Consider the following 21959-nt stretch of genomic DNA (forward strand, 5'->3'; position numbering starts at 1 on the left):
TCATGGTGTCTTTCTTTTCTCAAAAGTTGGAGTGTTGTCAATAGACTTCGATGGCTTTTTCGTTTATGCTTACTCGAGTCATCTCTTGTGATCTTGACCTCTAGGAAGGACTTGATATCATTATACTTCTTTATCCTCCGCCCTTTATCTCAAGGGTTGCCAATTTTGCCAGATATTTTTCTTAAAAAGGAAATCATGGAGCCAGCCCTACCAGGAGTTTTTGATTGCCCCCCAGCTTGATCATATTCCCAAGTGTTCAATTTGGGTTTGGGGATGAGGCTATGTGAAGGAAGGTTTGACAAAGAGTTGTTTTCATGTAGAATTTTTGGAATTTCAAAGCTATTCCAGATATAGAAATCATTTTGACATCAATTCAAAGCAAACTTGTTCTGAAGAAATTCAAATGATTCCTATGGAGAGGTTTTCAAAAGTGATGAAAACTTTTTTAGTTTTGCTTTTGGCGAAAAACATGAAGTGACATTTGGCTGGTCGAAAATGGTTTAAGATTTAATTTGAGGGTTACAGAGATCCGATTTTCAAAGCATTTATTTTATTTACATGAATAATGATTTGGTTCGCATAAGAAAGCACTACCTACCAATCCAAATTGCTTGCCTTTGATCATAAAGGGCTTGATTAGGCATGTAATGTAGGCTTGGGTTATTGGTTATGAAGAAAAGGATATTTACAAGCTCAAAAGGTGTTTAAAGGATTTTAAGATTAAGGATCACTTGTGCTTGTTTCTTGACCTTTTGTGTTTTAAATTGTCTTTCCAAAAGGGTTTATCGTGCCCCCTAGCGTTGGGCTTGGGCTCTTTCTCTTTGTTTTTGTTTTCTTCATTTGGTTGAGCATCTCATTTGGTTTTTTTTTTCTGCTTAATTTTTTTTGGATCCTTTAGATTTTTCTTCATGCCCTCAAGCTTTGTTTGGGCACCTTTGATGATTGAGAATTTTCTTTTATGTCCCCTAGTGTTGTTTGAGGCACTTTTCATATCATTGAGGTTTTTTTCTATGCCTCTCGCATTTGCCCCCAGTGTGAGGTGTGATCCTAGCCAAGGTTATTTATCTAAAAAAAAACATTAAGCTCAAAAAGGGACTGCAAATGATATATTTTAGCTCCGTGAAAAGATTATCAAAGATTGCCTTTCTTCATTCCAAACTCATGCATTTAGGATCGATAAGCCTTGCTTTCATACGAGTATGCAAAGTGATTTCTCATTATTCATTCAAATAAAACTCAACTTTGGAGTTATCTCATGGTTTTTTTTTCTAGGTTTTCTAGGTGTATGGTTACCTTTCTAAGGAATCACTTGAATTTTCAGAACTTGTTTGTTTAGACAAGCAAGCAACATGATTTCTATTTTTGTACTGAACTTTGAATTCCCAAAAAATCCTTGTGAACATGTGCGACCATGTATAATTTTGGAAGAAAAGGGAAACACACCAAAAGATTCTTGGTGCAATGGTTTCATGCTTAATATGTTATTTGCATGAAACAACAACAAAAATGTAGGCATGTTTTAAGCACATGATAACACATGATCTTGTTAACAAGAAAGGCTAATTTGACAGAGAAAATAATGTGGCATTATGAGCTTACCAACAAGACTGAAACAGGTTCAAATATAAAATCAAGAAGTTTTGAAGGCATGATTAAACAGAGGTAGTTATTTTTAGACAAAACAAGAACAGACTCCATTCTGCAACCGTGGTGCAATTCCCCTTCAAATCAGCCTTCCCACAAAAGCTTTTGCAAAAATTTTGGATTGTGTTGAGGCTCTTGACCATGTTTGCCCCCAATTTTTTTCTGGCTGAGTCGTTGTTGGGGTTTAAACAAAGATGATGGGTCGATTGGAAAGAACTTCCCCAGAGTTATTTATAAGTATTTGCTCGAGTAAGCTAGAGGCGAGTCAAGCTTGTCTTTAGAGACTCCAACTCTTCTTGAAAATGGACATTACGACGAGCACACTCTTCATCTTTCGTGTTTTTCGCTCAAAGTCGGGTGTTGTAAACTCGTAGGAGACCTATTTTTCAATTTGGTGCTTGCATGACAAATGTATGAACATGTAATCAATATGATGAACTCGCCCTTTGAGGGGTGACATATGATCGTAACTCTTGCATGATGAAACAAGAATCTTGATTCTTGCCCAAACTTTACAATGAAAATTTTCGGAGTGATGATCATTGTGTCACCCATAAGTTTTGAGTTCAAGATGCTTCAAGAAGGGTTTGCCTTGATGTAAATAAAGATAGCACATACAACCTAAGGACATGTTATATTCATTATGTGAACATGGGTAGGTTTTCTACCTGGTCTCAAAAGGATCTCATATTTGACCAGTGATGATCTTCGTAAAGACAGTATAGGGGCGTTGCAATAAATGGTTAAGGCACGTATACCTACCATTACAAAGTTTAGTCCAATATTGTTAGAAACAGTACCTTTCTAGTGGAGTCGTCGTTCTGTCGCATGTCACCAACGCGACATCGACTTGGTGATTTTTATTTGTTGATTTGATTCGTTGGGAGTCGCCACCTAGTATTTAATTGAAGGCTACTAGAAAACCCGAATGTACTTGTCTTGTCAGAGATTCACAGGAAAAGAACTAGTTGTGGTTAGGGAAGGTATTAGCACCCCTAACGCACCCTACCTGAGGTAAGCTGCTTTGTGGCTTTGATGTGATAAAGAAGTTTTAAAAATTTGGTTCTTTCATCGGATATTAGAAATACGACTTACATGTAAGCTCATAATCCTTAACCGTGAGTAAATCAAATTATTAAATTCTTCTTTATTCTTTGCAATTTTATCATAAAAAAGATTCATAAAAAAATACAAACAACACATTCACATTCACTATACTATTTTTTTTCTTTCTTTTTTACATCCACATATCCACAATACAAATTATACAAATTCAAAACTATATAAAAAGTACATTAAACAATTTTAAAATTACAAAAATAGCCTAAAAACAATATGGAATTACAGGGAAGGCCTTTTGCACTACCGGAACAGTGGCGGCGCGTCTCCTCCACGCGCCCCAGCCACTGGCGGCATGTGGATTCACGCGCTGCCTTGAAAGCAACCTAGAAACAAGGCAGTCGATATTGGCTTCTTCTCCTCTTCCCTTCTGCACCGGCGGCGACGCCATAACATGCAAAACAATAAAAACACAACAACACAGTCGATTCTCTCCTTCTTAGATCTGTTTCTTCCTCTTTTGGACCTGCTTCTCTCTCCTTTGTCTTCAGATGGCAGATCCGATGTGAGGGGGAGGCTCTATGTTAGGCCGAGGTGGTGTGTTGCTGTTGCTGGAGGGTCTGACTCGGTCAGGCAAACTGGTCGATGATGGTGTTGAAGGATGAACGACAGACAGATCTGAGGTCGTGGGTACCACTGTGTTTGGGCTACTGCTGGAGGAAGAAGGTGGACCGATTTGGGTTCTGTGGGCACCGTTGTGCCGGGCTGCTATCGGTCGGTTATGGTGGAGGCCAGTGGCGATGCTGAGGCGGAGATATCACCGATAAAGAAAAGAAAAATCAAAGCAGAGGAGTTGGTCTTCTGTTTGGTCAACTGAGAGAGGAGAGAGTGAGGGGGAACGATTCTGCCCTCTTTTTGATCCTAGTGAGTTGGCGGCTGGAAAAGGGAGAAGCTGAGAGGGAAGATATATAGAAATGGGAGCTGTGAGAAGAGAAGAGGAGTGATGTGGTGGCTGTCTTGTAGCTAAAAAGGAGGCTTGCGGCTGAGTGGAGAAGGGATGAGGGAGCGGCCAGAAATGACATTCACAATGGCTGAGGGAAGACCGACTGTAAAGGAAAAGCTCTAGTGAGATGAGGTGAGAATATGGCTGGGCTGTATTGTTTTTGGATGAGGGGAGTGAGCGGCCGCTGGAAAAGAGAAGAAGATCGGGAAAAAGCTGGGGGAAAGGGGCTTGAGCGGCTGGTTAAGGAGAGAAAAATCAAAACTGGGTAGGGGGTGACTGTTTGGAAAGAGATAGGTTTAGGTTTAGGGTTTGAATTTTTTGTGTTTCCTCTAAATATGCAAAATTGTCCCCCTTATGTGTGAGTTGTGGACCTATATTTATAGGTAAAATGTTGCTTGGTCCTCAAATATAGTCCCTCAACTTCTTCTTTTTTTTGTAAATTTGATTTTTCTTATTTTTTGGATTTTTCTTATCAACATCGACTCGAATGAGGAAAATTGGTGATTTTAAAAATAACACGTTAAAAATCGAATGTGTTCCAAAGATCTTTGAAAAATTTAAATTCTTTTGAGACGATGCTAAAAATGTTAAAAACGAAGCAAATATATTAAAATATATATATTTTTGGATTTTTGTTATTTTTGAATTTTTCAAAAATTTTATCAAATAGGTGGGTCAAAAATTAGGTAACAACAACAGCAACCACCATTTTCCAATGGCTTTCATCTTTACCAGTAGTAGCAGAGGCAACGACTCTCTCCTCAGCCACTCAAACCGTAAGCAACCCCAGCACCGACTATGATAGCAACAGCACCTGCAACGCGAGCAACAACAATTCCGACAGCTCAACTCTCCATCGTTGCCACTGTTTGCACCACATCGTCCTTCTTAGTCTGACCACCTGCACCCCAGGTAGCCTTCCTTTCCTTCTTCTTCTTCTAGTTGTTCACTGCGTGAACAGTAGGTGTGAATTATAATTCATACCACTACTCATGTAGTGGACGTTGGGTCGGGCTGTATCTGGCCCAACCCAACATTCTGGGTCGAGTCCGGTCGGCCCTAAAAATTAAAAAAAGAAGAGACAATCTGTTGGGCCAATATCGGCCCACCCTTTAAGCTTAGCCCACATGTTTTAATAATATTTAATTAATATTATATATTAAAAAAACAAACAAATTCCAAAAAATTTCAAAAATCCTTTTAAAAAAATTATGTTTGTATACTTACACTGTAAGATACGGACTCTGTATTAAAATACCTGTTTTTCTCTAAAATGTTTTCTAAAAAATTCCAAAAAAATTCAATAAAAACAAAAAATTATTTTGTTTTCATGCATACAACCAAAATCCTATGATTTTTCAAGCATATTTCCTTGAAAAGACAAAAAAAAAATTGTATTTTTCTTATGTTTTTACAAATCCAAAAAATAAATATCATAACTAGTTTATTATCATCAATTAGGGTTTGACCAAAATGTCAAAAACCTCTTTTCAATCTCTTTTTTAAGGTTTAGATGTAGACTTTAATATCCTTGGGGTGTAAAATTACACGATAAAGTACATCCTCTTATATTAAAGATACAGAGTACAAAATAAATATAAGGTTAAATTTTAACTTTAGAGTCATTAGGATTTAACCTGATAAGATAGAGACTCTCTCATGAAGGGAGATCTACCTTAAACCTTAGAAAAGATCAAAGAATAGAAACCCGACACAGAATAACAATCAAACAACAATGCAGGGTACCTTAGGTAGGGTGCACTGAGGGTGAAGCGTCTTTTTATTGCATAACCAGTCCCTTACCCAAATTCTCGTAGACCATATGTTCCTAGTAACTATAATATTAGGTGGCGACTCTTGAACATTAATCATAATTTTATAATGAAACCCAAGACCTTTTCTTTTCCCAACATAACACAAAACCTCCTCAAGAGGCACGATAATAGCCTCTGCCGTCACCAAATAACATCGCGGCGCAACCTCGCGTCAAGTTTGACCAAAATATAAAAAATGTCATTATAATTAGTTTGTCATTCAAAATGCCAGGACTTAGTTATATCCAATAAATAAATAAGTAGAATGATTAATATTAACCCAATAAGGTAGAGACTTCCTTATAAAGAGAGATCTTTCTTGAACCTTAAACAAGATCAACGGATAGGAACACGACATAGAATAACAATCAAACAACAATGTAGCTTAATCTTAGGTAGGGTGCACTGAAGGTGATGCGTTTTTTTCCTTGCATAACCAATCCCTACCTAGGCTCTCGCAAACCATTAGGTTTTCCAATAACCATAATATTAGGTGGCGAATCTTAAACTTCAAAATCATAATTTTATGATTAAACCCAAAACCCCTTTCCAACACACTTAGGAGGCAAACCCGCCATGCACGCCGCGACATACATCATTTGTTATTTTCTCAAATTCATTTATTTGTAACTTATGCAATTGGCTAGCAACATCAAGTTTTGAATTGAAAGTTTAAATAGCCCAATCAACTTTATGTTCAAGTTCCACAAGCAAGTGACAAGGTTCCCTATAAACTAGCCTATAAAGTTACATACCTAATGATGTTTAAAAAGTAGTTTGATAAGCTTAAATTACATCATTAATTCCTAAATACCATTCTTTCTGATTAGGGTTCACTATTTTTTACAAGATTTATTTGATCTTTCTATTAACAAATTCTACTTGTCCACTTATTTGAGGGCGATAAGGGGTGACAACTTTGTGTGTGGTCTCATATTTTTTCCATTAAAGATTCAAATGACTTGTTGCAAAAATATGTTCCACCATCACTTATCATTGCTCAAGGGATTTCAAATTGACTAAAAATATTGTCTTTCAAAAATTTTGATCATTGTTTCGTGATCATTATTTTGACATAGGATTGCCTCTATTCATTTTGAAACATAATCTATTGTGACTAATATGTACAAAAAATCAAATGATGGAGAAAATGGTCCCATGAAATCTATACCCTAACAGTCAAAGATTTCAATAACAAGAATAAGATTTAAAGGCATCATGTTTTGTTTTGAAATAGATCCTATCTTTTGATAATTTTCACAGTTTTTACAGATTGCATATGTGTCTTTGAAAATGGTGGGCCAATAAAATTCATATTGTAAGATTTTTGCAGTCGTCTTTTTTTATGAGAAACGACCATCACATGGCTTAAAATGATAAGATTTAATGACATTAATTATCTCAATATTGGGAATACATCTTCAAAATATTTTATCAGGAAAATACTTGAGTAAGGGCCATCCTAATAAAAGTTCTTCACTTCATTCATTTTTTTGGTCTTGCGTACTCCAATGAGCTGGAAAATCTCATGTTACAAGAAAATTAGAAAACCAAGGCATTGTAGCAGCAAAAATTAAAGATTTGTTAAGGAAGTATATTTAATTAGTGTGATATCAAGTATTGACTTTATTGTCAATCTTAACAAATGATCAACGATAATATTTTTAGTGCATTTCTTGTCTTTAATTATGATGTCAAATTCTTGGAGTGACAAGATCCACTGTACAAATCTAGGCTTAGAATCCTTCTTAGACATAAGATATTTTAATGTTGCATGATCACTATAAAAAACAATAGGTAAGCCAATAATATAAAATCTAAATTTTTCACATGCAAATACTACTGCAAGTGATTCCTTTTTAATGGTAGAATAATTTATTTGAGCATTATTTAAAGTTTTAATTACATATTAAATCACATAAGATTTCTTATCTTTTATTTGTCCTAAACCAGCACCCACGATATAATCACTAGCACCACATATTATTTCAAAAGTAATGACCAATCAAAATGTTGAATGACATGAGTAGAAGTAAGTAAGTTTTTAAATTTAACAAAAGCTTTTTCACAATATTCAGTTCATTCAAAAATATTATCCTTTATTAGAAGGGTTACACAATGGCTTAAATATTACACTAAAGTCTTTGATAAACCTCCTATAAAAACCAGCATGTCTTAATAATGATCTAATATCTTTAACAGATTTTGGTATTGGTAAGTTGGCAATTAACTCAATTTTAGACTTCTTAACCTCAATTCATGTTAATGAAATGATGTGATCAAGTATAATAGTGTTTGTTACATGATATAGCATTTTCCCATTTTAGCACAAGATTTTTCTCTTCACACCTGCTCAAAACCTTTTCCAAGTTAGTTAAACAAATATCAAATGAATCACCAAAAATAAAAAAATCATCCATGAAAATTTCAAGAAAACATTCAACCATGTCACTAAATATGCTAAGCATGCATCTTTATAATGTAGTTAGTGCATTATATAACCTAAAATGCATCTTTTTATATGTAAAAGTACCAAATGAACATGTGCAAATAGTTTTCTCTTAATGTTCAAGTGAAATTTAAATTTAGTTATAACCTGAATAGTCATCTAAAAAATAATAAAATTCATGACCTGCAACTCTTTTTAAGATTTGATTTGTGAAAAGTAAAGGAAAATGAAATTTTTTAATAATTGAATTAAGTTTCTTATAATCAATGCACATGCACCAACTAGTAATAGTCATAGTTGAAATTAACTCATTTTTCTTATTTGTTATCATAGTCACTCCAAACTTTTTAGGTGTAACTTGGGTAGGACTTACCTATTTACTATCAGAAATAGAGTAAATGATTTTCATTATCTAAAAGCTTAATAACTTCATTTTTCATTACTTCTTTCTTATTAGGATTAAGCCTTCGTTGCATTTCTCTAGAGAGTTGAGCATTTTCTCCAAATAAATTTCATGTGTGCAAATCGAAGGACTAATTCCTTTTATCTTTGTTATGGTCCATCCTAATGCATTTTTGTGTATTTTAAGAGTTTGTAATAACTTACACCTTTCTAGTGTGTATTAAGTTTAGAAGAAATTACAAAAAAGTTTTATTTTCTCCCAAAAAATGAGTACTTGAGATTAGATTTTAATGGTTTTGGTGATTGAACACTTGAAGGTAATTCTTTAATTTCACTAAGAGTAGTTTCAAATTAATCACAAACTAATTTTTGAACAAAATCCACTTAGTGTAAATCATAATCATATCTAGGTTGCTTGAAAATGTTAAAAACATTCATTTTCAATGTCATGTTTTCAAATGATAACTTCATCACTTCATTCCTACAATTAATTAATGCATTAGAAGTTATAAAAAAATAGACATCCTAAAATAATAAGAATTAATCAACTTATACTAACACATATTTAACCAATCTTCTTGGCATCTTTACTGATATATCAGAAAGTAAAAGAGTTACAAAATTTGGTTTTAATTCACTTATATTGAGACTTAAAAAAACTGAATATCGTAGTAAATTCATACTAGCTATAAGATCAAGTAAAGTTTTTTTAATTTTATGTTCTCCAATAAAACATGAAATTGTAGGACAATCAGGGTCTTTATATTTCAAAGCAATATTGTTTTGAAGAATGACACTTACTTGTTCTGAAAATTGTTCCAAGCTAATTCATTTTTCTGGCATAAGTAATTCAAAATCTTGCTCTCTATTGGAAGAGGACTTGGATGATCACTATTCTGTTTGGAAAACTTGTCTTATTGGGTATGTTGCTGGAAAATATCTAGGATTTAAAGCTTTGAATGATATTATTAGTAGCACCTGGCACTGTAATGCAACATTGGCGATTCATGCCTCCGGTTGGTTAATTTATAAATTCAGTAATGTTGATGACAAAATGGCTGTTCTCGGTGGAGGTCCATATCTGGTGTATGAGAGGCCTTTATTGCTGAGGCCAATGCCTCAATTTTTTGATTCTTCCTCTGCGGAGATGACTAGAGTTCCAGTTTGGATCAAACTCCCTAATCTTCCCTTGAGTTGCTGGTCTCCTAGGTGTCTCTCAAAGATAGCTAGTGTGCTGGGAAAACCTCTGCAAAGTGATAGATTAACTTCTTCCATGTCTAGACTTTCTTATGCTAGAGTGCTTGTGGAAGTGAATCTGATGGATGACCTGCCTCCATCTTTTCAATTCAAGCTGCCTAATGGAGATATTCTGACGCAATCAGTTGTGTATGAAACACTGCTAAAATTCTGTAAGCATTGTAAAGTCCTTAACCACACTATTGTTGTTTGTCCCTCAATGACTAGCAACCATAGTTCAGATGCGGAGCACAGGACTCGGAGTAAACCTTCCAAACCAAACAATGCTATGGGACACAAAGGGAGTGGTCAGTCTGCCCAGCAGACTCTAAATCCACTGCAAGCAGAGGTTGAAGCTTTCATTAGTGGCTGGGAAGTGGTAAAGGGGAAGAAGTCAAACTCCAGACACAAGGAAACATCTATGACTACTGCTCCCTAGAGGGTAACAAGTAGCGCTAAGGACAAGGAAGTGGCATGCAACAATAAAGGCAAGGAAGTGGCATGCCCAACGGATGTTAGAGTGCGGGGTGATGAATCTCTTACTCATCCGACTACCAGTAATGAAGGCAGGGCAGGTTCAACTGTGGTTTTGATCAGAACAAAAAAGCAATCTTGTGAAGGCACTTCTGCTGGCTGTAGTGTCAGGATTGGGGAGAAGGTTTGTAATGAGGCCACACAGAAAGCAGCTCCTCCAGCTTCTCCAGTTGTGGCTACAAGGAGTAGCACTCGGAAATCAGGTGGTAGTGGTAGGAAGCCTCTTACCTCTCCTACTGGTTAATGATTATCTATTGTTGGAATGTCAGAGGACTAAATAGTCCTCTGAAGCAACATGAGGTGGTTACCCTCATGAAGAAGCATAAATTGGATGTTTGTGGTCTTCTTGAGACCAAATTGCACTCTTCTAAGGTTTCCTCCATGCATAAGTTTCGGATGAAACACTGGAATTTCCTTACTAATGCTACAGCTGCCAACAATGCCAGAATTGTGGTTTTTTGGAATCCATCAACGGTAAAAGTTGACTTACTTGATTGTTCAGCTCAAGGGCTGCATGTAATTATCAACAGCTTAGTTCTCCAGCTTAGCTTCACTGTCACTTTTGTGTATGGATATAATACAATTGTTGCAAGAAGATCTCTATGGGCAGACTTAAGAGCATGGCAGCCTAATTGCCCATGGTTGGTTATGGGTGATTTTAATTATGTCTTGTCTCAGTCTGACAAGCACAATGGAGAGCCTGTCTCCACCTACGAAACATCGGATTTTAGAGACTGTTGCACAGACCTCGGGCTTGTTGATCTCAATTTCACGGGCTGCCATTTTACCTGGAATAATGGAAGAGTATGGAGCAAAATTGATAGAGCACTAGTCAACTCATCTTGGTCTTCACTTCAAGTTCCAGCTCACGTCCACTTTGGCAATCCTGGGGCCTTTTCTGATCATTCTCCAACAATTATTCGGTTTGATTATCAGAACAGACAGGGGAAGCGCAACTTTAAATTCTTCAATATGAGCTTCTCATGAGAATTTCTTGCAGATTGTATCTGATAACTGGACCCGCCACATCCCAGGCTCTCCTATGTTCTCTCTTTGTAAGAAGCTCAAGTTTCTGAAGAGGCCTTTAAAAGAGCTAAATAAATTGCATTTTAGCCATATCTTTGAAAGAGTTGCTAGAGCTGAGGCAGCTCTAGAGAATCACCAAACTGTTCTTCATGATGACAGGGACAATTTACAGCTATTGGAGCATGATAAGCAGTTACGGTTGACATTGATGAATCTTAAATCAGTGGAGAAAATGTTCTTCTTGCAGAAACTTAAATGCCATTTTTTCAAAGACAGTGATAGAGGCACAAGTTTTTTTCATGCACTTATGAATCAGAAAAACAGAAGGAATTATATTCCTGCTATTCACTGTAGTGATGGCACTCTGACTACATCAGAGGCTGAAATGGGTGAAGAATTCGTTTGGTTCTACCAGCAGCTCCTGGGCTTATGCAAGGAAACTTTTCCCTTAGTTATTGATGTTATTCAAAGTGGGCCTTGCCTTCATGAAAGCTCTCATGAGTCTCTCTTAGCTCCTGTATCCAATGATGACATTAAAAATGCTCTGTTTGATATTGGAAATGATAAAGCTCCAGGGCCGGATGGTTACTCTTCATTTTTTTTCAAATAATCTTGGGGTGTCATTGGAAGGGATTTTTGTGCGGCAGTTCAGAATTTCTTCACTTCTGGGGAACTTTTGAGGCAAGTTAACCACTCTATTATTGCTCTAATCCCCAAGGCAGCAAATGTAAATACAGCAGCTGACTTTCGGCCCATTTCTTGCTGCAATGTGGTCTACAAAGTGATATCTAAAATCCTTTCGAGGAGATTAGCTTCTGCTCTAAATGCCATTATTAGCCCAATGCAAAATGCCTTTCTAGGTGGGAGAATGATGTCAGACAACATTAATTTAGTTCAGGAGCTTCTTCGTCATTATGGCAAGAAAAGAGCTTCACCTAGATGTCTCATGAAGGTTGATTTTAAGAAAGCCTTTGATTCAGTTCAGTGGCATTTTCTGCGTCAGCTGCTGCATATGTTTGGCTTCCCAGACCGGTTTGTGCACTTAATTATGAAATGTGTTGAAACTATATCTTTCTCTGTTGCAGTTAATGGCACTCTTTATGGCTTTTTTCCTGGGAAGAGTGGAGTTAGGCAAGGTGATCCATTATCACCATATTTGTTCATCTTATGCATGGAATAGTTTTCCAGAATGCTTAAGCTAGCATCAAGGAGTGGTGATTTTCATTTCCACCCGAAATGTAATGTCCATGATATATGCCACCTTGCTTTTGCTGATGATGTGCTTTTGCTGTCTCGTGGGGATAAACACTCTGTTTCCACTATCTTTAAACAACTAAAACTCTTTGGGCAGACCTCAGGGTTGACTATAAATGCAGAGAAATCATCAATCTATTTTGGGGGTGTTAGTGATAATTTGAATCGGTTAATCCTCCATGATACTTGCTTCAGATAAGGTAGTTTTCCCTTCAAATATCTCGGTGTTCCTCTCAGTCCCCACAGACTTCTAGCAAGCCAATTCTCTCCTATGTTGCAGAAACTGGAATTGGCAGTGCAAAGTTGGATGGGAAAACATCTTACTTATGCTGGGAGATTGGAGCTAGTGCGGACAATACTCTATGGAATGGTCCAGTTTTGGCTTAGCATCTTTTCAATGCTAAGCGGTGTAATTAATCAAATTATTTGCATATGCAGAAACTTCTTGTGGTCAGGCAACCATACAAACAACAACTCTGCTCTGGTGGCCTGGAAGCAGCTCTGTCTCCCCAGAAAGGAAGGGGGCCTAGGCTTATTTGATTTAAAAGCTCGAAACAAGAGCTTCCTAGCAAAACAACTCTGGAACATTCATCTCAAAACTGACTCCATATGGATCCAATGGGTTCATCACTTTTACCTGCAACAGAATACCTTATGGGCTGTGACTGCTCATCACTCTTCATCCCCCCTCTGGAAATCTATTATTCTGCTAAAAGATCAATTACTTGAAGATTGCGGGAGCCAAGAGGAAGTAGTAGCATTACTTCGGCAATGGAACAGAGGGGATGACAACTTCTCGGTGCAAGCATATAATTATTTTAGACTCTCTGGTCCTCAAGTTAACTGGGCACGAGTGGTATGGGAGAAATGGTCTATGCCAAAACACAATTTTATTTTATGGTTAGCAGTGTTGGGAAAATTAAGAACAAAAGACCGGCTGAGGTTTTTTCAAATAGATACCTTGTGTGTACTATGTGGGCAGACAGAGGAATCTCATAGCCACTTATTCTTCACTTGCTCTTGGTCAGCTTGCCTCTGGTTGCAAATCAAGTTGTGGCTGCGTATCAATAGGAGGATGATGACCTTGACCAGTGCCATCAGGGGACTTAACTCCGGGGGAAATAACTTAGAAGCTCGAATGAGAAGAGTCTCTTTGGGTCTCACAGTTTATCTTATCTGGGAAGAAAGAAACAAGAGAATTTTTTATGGAAAGAATACTTCGGTGGGCAATATCTTTAGAAAATTTCAGATTATGTTCTATACTGTTTTTCATTTCTATGAGAAAGATCATCACATTCCCAATGTTGGTTGAGGTGCATGTTGCGGTCTTCTGAAGATAAGCTGTTCAGGGCACTTTTCTTTGTTTCGCTGCTGGTTGGTTACCTGGAATTGCTGCATGTTTATGACGAAGATGAATAGTGTTTCTGCTTTGATGCATTTTATGTGGTCTGGCTATGTCGTTGTTGCATGGGAGATGCATGGGCTGGTTCAAGCGGGTTCTTCTATGGCAGTCCTATGGGATGCAAGTTGTGCTTCAAGGCCGACTGCTTTTATTTGAAGAAGATGAACAGGGTTTTTTGTTTTGCTGCATTTCACGTGGTCTGGTTTGGACGTAAGCTGCTGCATGGGTAATGCATGGGTGGGTCCAAGCGAGTTCTTCTTTAGCAGACATATGTAATTGCTATAGCTGTTCTACGTCCCTTTCTCCTCTGCATGGTCTGGCGTAAGGTTGCATGGCACACAGAGATTGCTCGAGGCTGATTGGAATAGTGGGTGTCTGTAGTATGAGCTGATGACACGTTTTGGTATGTGCTGTCACTCTTTATTGGGGGCTGGATGTGCATGGTTTTTCAATTCTGCAGGGGAGAGCAGCTGTCCTCTGTTTCCTGGCAGTCTATGTCTCTTTATTTGTCTCGGCTATAGCTGAGCAGCTATCCTCCTCTATGCATGGTAGATTGCTGCGTGGCTTCGCTTGATTGGCAGTCGTTATCCCTTCATGGCTACGCTGGGTCTGCATGGCTCCTTCATTTCTGCAAGGTCAAGCTGCTGACATTCTGGCTGATCCCTCTGCCCTACTTGGCTGGCAGAGCTGCTCTTCTTCGGCTGCTCTCCTTATCTTGGCTTGCCTGGCTAGCCTCTATTGTTGGCTCTGGTCTGCCTTCCTTCTGGCAGTTCACTGTGCTGATGGTCTGTGTTTTTTTGCTTGTAATAGTTTCTGTTTTACTTTGGTTATAATCGAAGGTTTGTTTCCTTCGGCAGTGTTTTCTTTTTCCTGGTGCTTATTGGGAGCCTGTTTCCACAAGCTTGTTTTGTACAATTGTTTTTCTGATTAGCTGGTTTTATCTAGCTAGTCTGACTTTTTTGATCTATATACTTCTAACATTTAATAAAAAAAAAAAAGAGCTTTCTTTTTCACATTTAGTTTTCTTTTCACGATGCATAAGTCTTTAAAAATTTAGATAAGGGGGTACCTATTATGACTCACTTTCCTTAGATTAGTCATCACACGAGGAAATGAAAGTACTGACGCGGAATTAGTCTTTTCCTTACAATGTTTAAGTTCAACCTCTTCCTTACCTTTAGAGATTGATTCATCATATTTCTCACAAAGTTTAAGAATAGGTTTTTTAATAGTCTTATCATTACAAAGAGCCATAACTTATTTTACTTGATCCATGTGTTAGCTCCCTAAGCTACCCGTACTTGAGTTTTATTGTCATTAGGGGTTTTGTTACAGTTGAGAAGAAAACTATGTTTCTCCTGAAAACTGAAAGTATATGTGAATTTTACAAGAGTGTCTTTCAAATTTACCATAGTTTAAGCATTTTGAGTATTGATTAACTTTTGCTTTTCAATGAATGCATGCAGTGTTTCCTCAAGATTTTTTTTTGAAGGGGAACATAAATTGGTGCATATCCTTGAGATTTTTTAAAATTATGGTGTGCTTGAAAGGGCGGTTATGTAGTTTATGCATTATTATTATTACTCTTTCAAGTCAAATTTGGATGATTTTTCGAACTAGGATTGTATGTTTGCGAATATAGATTAGGGTTTGGCCTTTGAAAATTATTTAAAGCATTGGCTTGTTCATGAAGATATTCATTGAAAGATGAAAAAGTTAGACAATCAATGGTTGCGTGTTCATTAGTTTCATAGATTTGACATATACTTTCTTGAACAAATTTTAAACTACCACTATTGTTGCTACCCAATTTTTGACCCATGTTTTAAACTACCACTATTGTTGCTACCCAATTTTACAATATGTTTTTTAATATATTTGCATCATTTTTAGTATTTTTGGCATCGTCTCAAAAGAATTTAACTTTTCAAAAGAATTTAAATTTTCAAAAGTTTTTAGAACGCGTTCAACTTTTAACATATTATTTTTAAAATCACTGATTTTTCTCATTCGAGTCGATGTTGATAAGAAAAATCCAAAAAAATAAGAAAAATAAAATTTAAAAAAAAAAAGAAATTGAGGGACCAAGTTTGGAAACCTAGTAATATTTTTACCTATAAATACTAGTTTCTACAACATACATAAAAGGAGGGCAATTTTGAAACATTAGAAAAAATACAAAAAAACCCTAACTCTAAACCCATCTCTTTCAAAGGAGCGGCGCCCCCTTCTTTTCCTCTTATCTTCTCTTAGTCGCCGCCCCCCTCCATCACTGTTTCCTTTCTTCTTGCCAGCCCCCCTAACGATTTTTCATTCTCTCTCAGCCCACTCAGGTCGCTCCCCTCCTCCAACCGCCGCTCTCATCTCCAGACCCGGCAAAAGCCCCCACAGACCAGCGGTTGGACCCCTCTCACAGAACCCAAGTCGTCTTTCCTCTTCTTCCCCGATCTCCTCCACCTAGCAGCCTGACAGCCGGTCCATTCTTCCCCATACATAAAAACAAAACCGCCTTCACTGCCGCCACACCGACACCCACCGATCTATCCATTCCTCCACCTCAACACCGCCAGCAACCTCTCCCATCTCCGTAGCAGCTCCAGCAGTTGCAAGCGACAACAACAAAGCCAACTGAAGCCGACGAACATACTACTTCATTCTCCTCCATCTCCGCCGGCCAGACACAACAGAAGCACAATCGCCGACAACCTTTTGGTCATACAGCCGACCACCTGAAACAGAGAAGGGGAAAAAAAAAAATAATTGATCTGTAGAGAGAAGCAGATCCCAAATGGAGAAAAAGAGAAAGAGACGTAGATTTGAAAATAAAGGAAAGAAAAACTAAAATCGACTACTTGTTGCGTTTTTGGATGTTTTGCAGGTCACACCGGCGAGGACAGGAAGAGGGGAGGAAGCTGTGACTGACCCCTGCTTTTCTGGTATTTCTCACGGCATGGAGAAGACGCGCCGCCACTATTCCTGCAGTTCTAGAAGTGTTCCTTTGCAATTCCTGGATTTTTTAGGGACTATTTTGTAAATTTAAAATTGTGTAATGTCATTTTTATTTAGTTGTTTTGAATTTGTATTTTGAAGTGTGGATGTAAAAAAAAAAAAGGAAAAAATATAGTAAAAGTGTATGTGTGTGTTTGTATGTTTTTTATGGATGTTTTTTTTTATGATAAAATTGCAAAGATTAAAGAAGAATTTAATATTTTGATTTGCTCACGGCAAAAAATTATTAACTTACACGTAAGTCGTATTTCTAATATCCGATGAAAAGATAAAATTTTTAAAACTTCTTTAACACATCAAAGCCACGAAACAGCTTATCTCAAGTAAGGTGCGTTAGGGGTGCTAATACCTTCCCTAATCACAACCAGTCCCTTACCTATAAATCTCTAACAAGACTAGTACACCTGGGTTTCCTAGTAGCCCTCAATTAAATACTAGGTGGCGACTCCAACGAACGAATCAAAGTAAGCATAACGAAAAATCGTCAGCCGACGCCGTGCGAGTGGCGTGCGACAACTATTTTTCAATTTTAGTGCCTTGACTTTTCTAGCTGAAGATGTAAATTTGGCTTGAAGGTCATAATCTTCTCTAAAGTTATACTTGCCTTCATTTGATATACGGGGTTGAGTTTTTCTTGGTGCCTCATAAATGCCTATAATGTTCCAATTTTAGGCATTTTTAGTTAACAAGTTTAGGTACTCCATTGCTTCATCAAGTTTTTTATCTTTAAAAGTTTCGTTGCACGACAATTTCATCATCTGCCTATCTTTAGAAGTTAAACCTTCATATAAGTGTGAAACTAATCTCCATTTTTCAAAACTATGGTGAGGACAAGTATTAAGTAAGTCTTTATACCTATCCCAACACTGATATAAGTGTGAAACTAGTCTTTATGCCTATCTTTGTACTTGCCTCCATTTGATGTATTGGGTCGAGTTTTTTCTCGATGCCTTACAAGTGCCTATAATGTTCCAATTTTAGGTATTTTCAGCTAACAAGTCTAGGTACTTCATTGCTTCATCAAGTTCTTTATCTTTAAAAGTTTTATTGTATATTAATTCCATCATTTGCCTATCTTTAGGAGTTAAACCTTCATAGAAGTGTGAAACTAATCTTTATGTTTCAAAACTATGGTGAGGACAAATATTAAGTAACTCTTTATACCTATCACAATACTGATAAAATGTTTCTCCTGATTTTTAAGTGATGGTAGTAATTTGTCATTTTAAAGAGTTTGTTTGGTGAGAAGAAAAAAAAACTTCTTTAAAAATTGTTGTTGCATTTCATCTCAAGCACAAATAGATCTTGACCTAAGATTTTGTAACCATGTTTTAGCTTTATCTTTTAAGAAAAAAGGAAAAAGTTTTAGTTTAATAGTGTTCATGCTACAATTTAAGTTATTATAAATGTTACAAATCTCTTTGAGTTTTCTCGAATGCAGGTATGAATTTTCTAAATCTATGTCATGGAAATTTGATAAAAGTTGAATGATATTTGGCTTAAAATTAAAGGGAGATGCATCAAAAGAGAAAACTATACATGACGGTGCACTTGTTCTTATTGGATTCATATGATCTCTAAATGTTTTAAGACTTAAAAATCACATGAGTTTTAAGTTATTTATTTAATGTGCCTCTTGAAACAGCGACATTGTTGGTCATGTGTGAAAACTTGTTCTTTGAAATAAAACTCCAATGATATCTAACAAGTGTCCCTATCTCTTATTAATTGTAGTAGAATAACATGATGTAATAGGAAACTGTATTCGTTTGATTGTGAACAAACACCTACAATAGTAACAGGAAAAACAATCTTTGGATTGAAAACATGATTTTCAATATTAGAACCTGTTATTATTTGTGCTTCAATGAACCTCTCGGTAAGCTAGATAATAATAAGTTTTGTCCTATTACATAGACCAACCAATGGATTTATCTCATGTAACAACATGTTTGGTGTTCCTATTTTTTAAGATAATATATGTGAAGGGATGTCATTGAATTCAAGTTGATTAAGAAATGCAATAAGGTATAGTAGATTAGCATTTTCACTATATCCAAATGATTTGCGGACAATGTCATTGCTTAAGTACGGACATTTATCTCTAGGTGAACTATTAAGGATAAAATCGTTTATCTTAGTCACTGTGACATTTTTTAGAGTGATGATCACTTTTTCTTTAAAATAGTTTGGGTCAATATTGGCATTGTCAAAGCAATGATATATAAATGAGACAATTTCTATGATTGGGTCAAATCATGGTTAAGCAAAAGACCTAATGGAATCTTAACCATGTATGCATCACTATCACTTGAAAAAATGCAAGTAAGATATGTCTCTATTGTCAATTAAAAGAATCCACTCATCAAACTATCACAATTATTTTCTTTGCTCATCGTTTAAAACATTAAATGAGATTCACATGTTCTATTTGAGAGTGAGAATATTAAATTTAGGTAATAGTAATGAGCTAGTAAAAGAAGCATGAACAATCTCCACTCGTATTCTTTCAGGAACAACATGTAAGATTAATATAAAATATCCACCCAATAACATTAATTTTCCCAAGATGGTTGTGTTCCATTAGCATCTTTATGCTTTCCAAGAACATCATGCAATAAAGGTATAATACCTAAAACAAATTATTATTTATTGGAGCCTTATCCTATATAATAAGAGATGTCATTTTGAGGAGATGTGAAATGTTTGTTGTAATAGCCCTGATTTGAGAAATAATATTATATATCGACAAAACATTCATTAATCACATCGGTGAAATAATATATTTTCTTATTCTACTAGAATTTTGACAGAGTTTTCTCAACATTTATAAGATCCCAAGTTATCGATTAAACATGTACACTTTAAAAAATTATTTCTCAAACTCAATTCGATCACCCCAGATCATAATCATCACATCCATAACACAAGTCATGTTCTTTTTCCCAACTTTTTTTCCCTTTCTTATGTTTATATGTTAAAAGAAACAACAACATGACCATATAAGTATTCATTCATTAAACATAAAGTAAATAAAATGATCATTCAAGATTATAACATTGGAAATCTTTGATCTCGCTATGACCCACCACTTTTGGATTGGGCATCTTTCAGGGGTCATTCTTTAAGTTAAGGAAAATCAAGTTTAGGCCAAAAACTTTCTCAATGATTTTAGAATTTTTCTAAGTGAATTTCAATTCATTAAAAACAAATACATTATCTAATATTGACTAAATGAGCAAAAAGAAAGAATTCATAATAAGAAAAATGAACTAATATACCTAACCACAAGATATAGAATAATTACCAAATTAAGTTCAAGAGATCTAATTCATTACATAGCATTCCAAAAGTTTAACATAGAAACTTTAGTTAATAGTTACATCAAAATTTACATTAACTAATGTCTAGCTATCTATAACAAAATGGACATATCTTCAACTAAAAATTTATATTCTTATCATGATTGGGATATACCTATAAATTAAACATATAAATTTAAATTACATCTTAAATGATAATTCTTAATCTTAGTAATTAAAATACAATGTCTTACCTTTTCATTTCATTATTTTATCTCCTTTAGTTGAATCTCCCAAACATACATTTAATTTCTCAAAAATATAAAGTTGAAAATACTAATATCAACATAACCTTATTGATATTTTTAGCTTCTATAATCCAAAAAGAAAACATAACATCATGTAATGTTGAAATCAATATAATCCATATTGATGTCATTAGCCTCCAAGTTCTGGTAGACTAGTCATATTCTTATTAATACCGATATCAACATAACCTTGTTGATATCATTAACTTCCATGATTTGGAAGAAAACACAAGCACCAAATAATGTTGATATCAACATAATCCATGTTGATATCATTAGCCTCCAAGTTTTGGTAGGCTAACAAAGTTTTTATTAACATCGATATCAACATAACCTTGTTTATATCATTAACTTCCATGATCCAAAGAAAACACAAACACCAAGAAATGTCGACATCAACATAATCCATGTTGATATCATTAGCTTTCAAGTTTCGGTAGGCAATCAAGTTCTTGCTCAACATATCTTCCTTTCTTTATACAAGGTTAAGTGTCGATGTCAATAAAATTCTATTAACATCATTAGCCCCAAAAGTTTTTGGGAATGCTAATTAAGTCTTTTTATAAGTTTTCTTGATATCCCTTTCTTTCCTAACATGAATGAAAATAATAATAATTCACACACACACACACACACACAGATTCTCGCTTTCCATAGAACATACCCAACTTATTTCTTTTTCTCATTTCTTATTAATGAAAATAAGTCAAAGAGAAATCCTACATGTGTTGGCATGCTGATCCTGAACTTCACGTGTCTTAAGATCTGTCACATTTTATATTGACTATTAGACACATATATTTTGAATAAAAGATATCATAGATTTAATATCTTATTGTTTTTCCTTTAAATTTTATATGAATTCATAACTGAAATGATTACCACAATCTTACATATCTTATAAATAACTAATTTGAATAAAATATCTCTTCCTCTCCTTGATACCTCTAAGTCGACACCAATACTACAAAACAAGGGCAATTATTTTTCTTAATTGCTTTAATTCTAACTTGTCTCAACATTTAATCGTGTTTATTAACATGATTTCAATATAAATTAAACAATTCAAGTAAGAATTTCTCAAATCTCAATCCCTAATTCTCCCCATGAAACAATTATACTTAACTACTCAACACACACACACTTTAAATTAATTGATTAAAAAATAAGAGTTATTATCTTATAATGTGAAATATTCTTGAAGAATTATTTTAAAACAATCTTACAAAGATTTAACATTATTTTTTTAAATTACAAAAAAAAACTCTACCCAATAAAGGCTCGGGCAACCCATAGTTATTAAACCCGGACCGGCTCGACAGGTTAACCTGGTCCGGGTTTGTCAAAAGACCGGCCAGTGAAACGACCCGGTCAAACCCGATCGACTTGACAGGTCAACCCATGACCCGGACGACCGGGGCGAGACCTGAATTTTTTTTTAAATGTGGGATTTGAAACCTATTAGTATATATACTCTATGTTCCCAAGAAAAAAAATTATGTTGTTTCAATATGAGA

Source organism: Populus nigra, chromosome 1 (genome assembly GCF_951802175.1).
Source record: "Populus nigra chromosome 1, ddPopNigr1.1, whole genome shotgun sequence".
Lineage (NCBI taxonomy): Eukaryota > Viridiplantae > Streptophyta > Magnoliopsida > Malpighiales > Salicaceae > Populus > Populus nigra.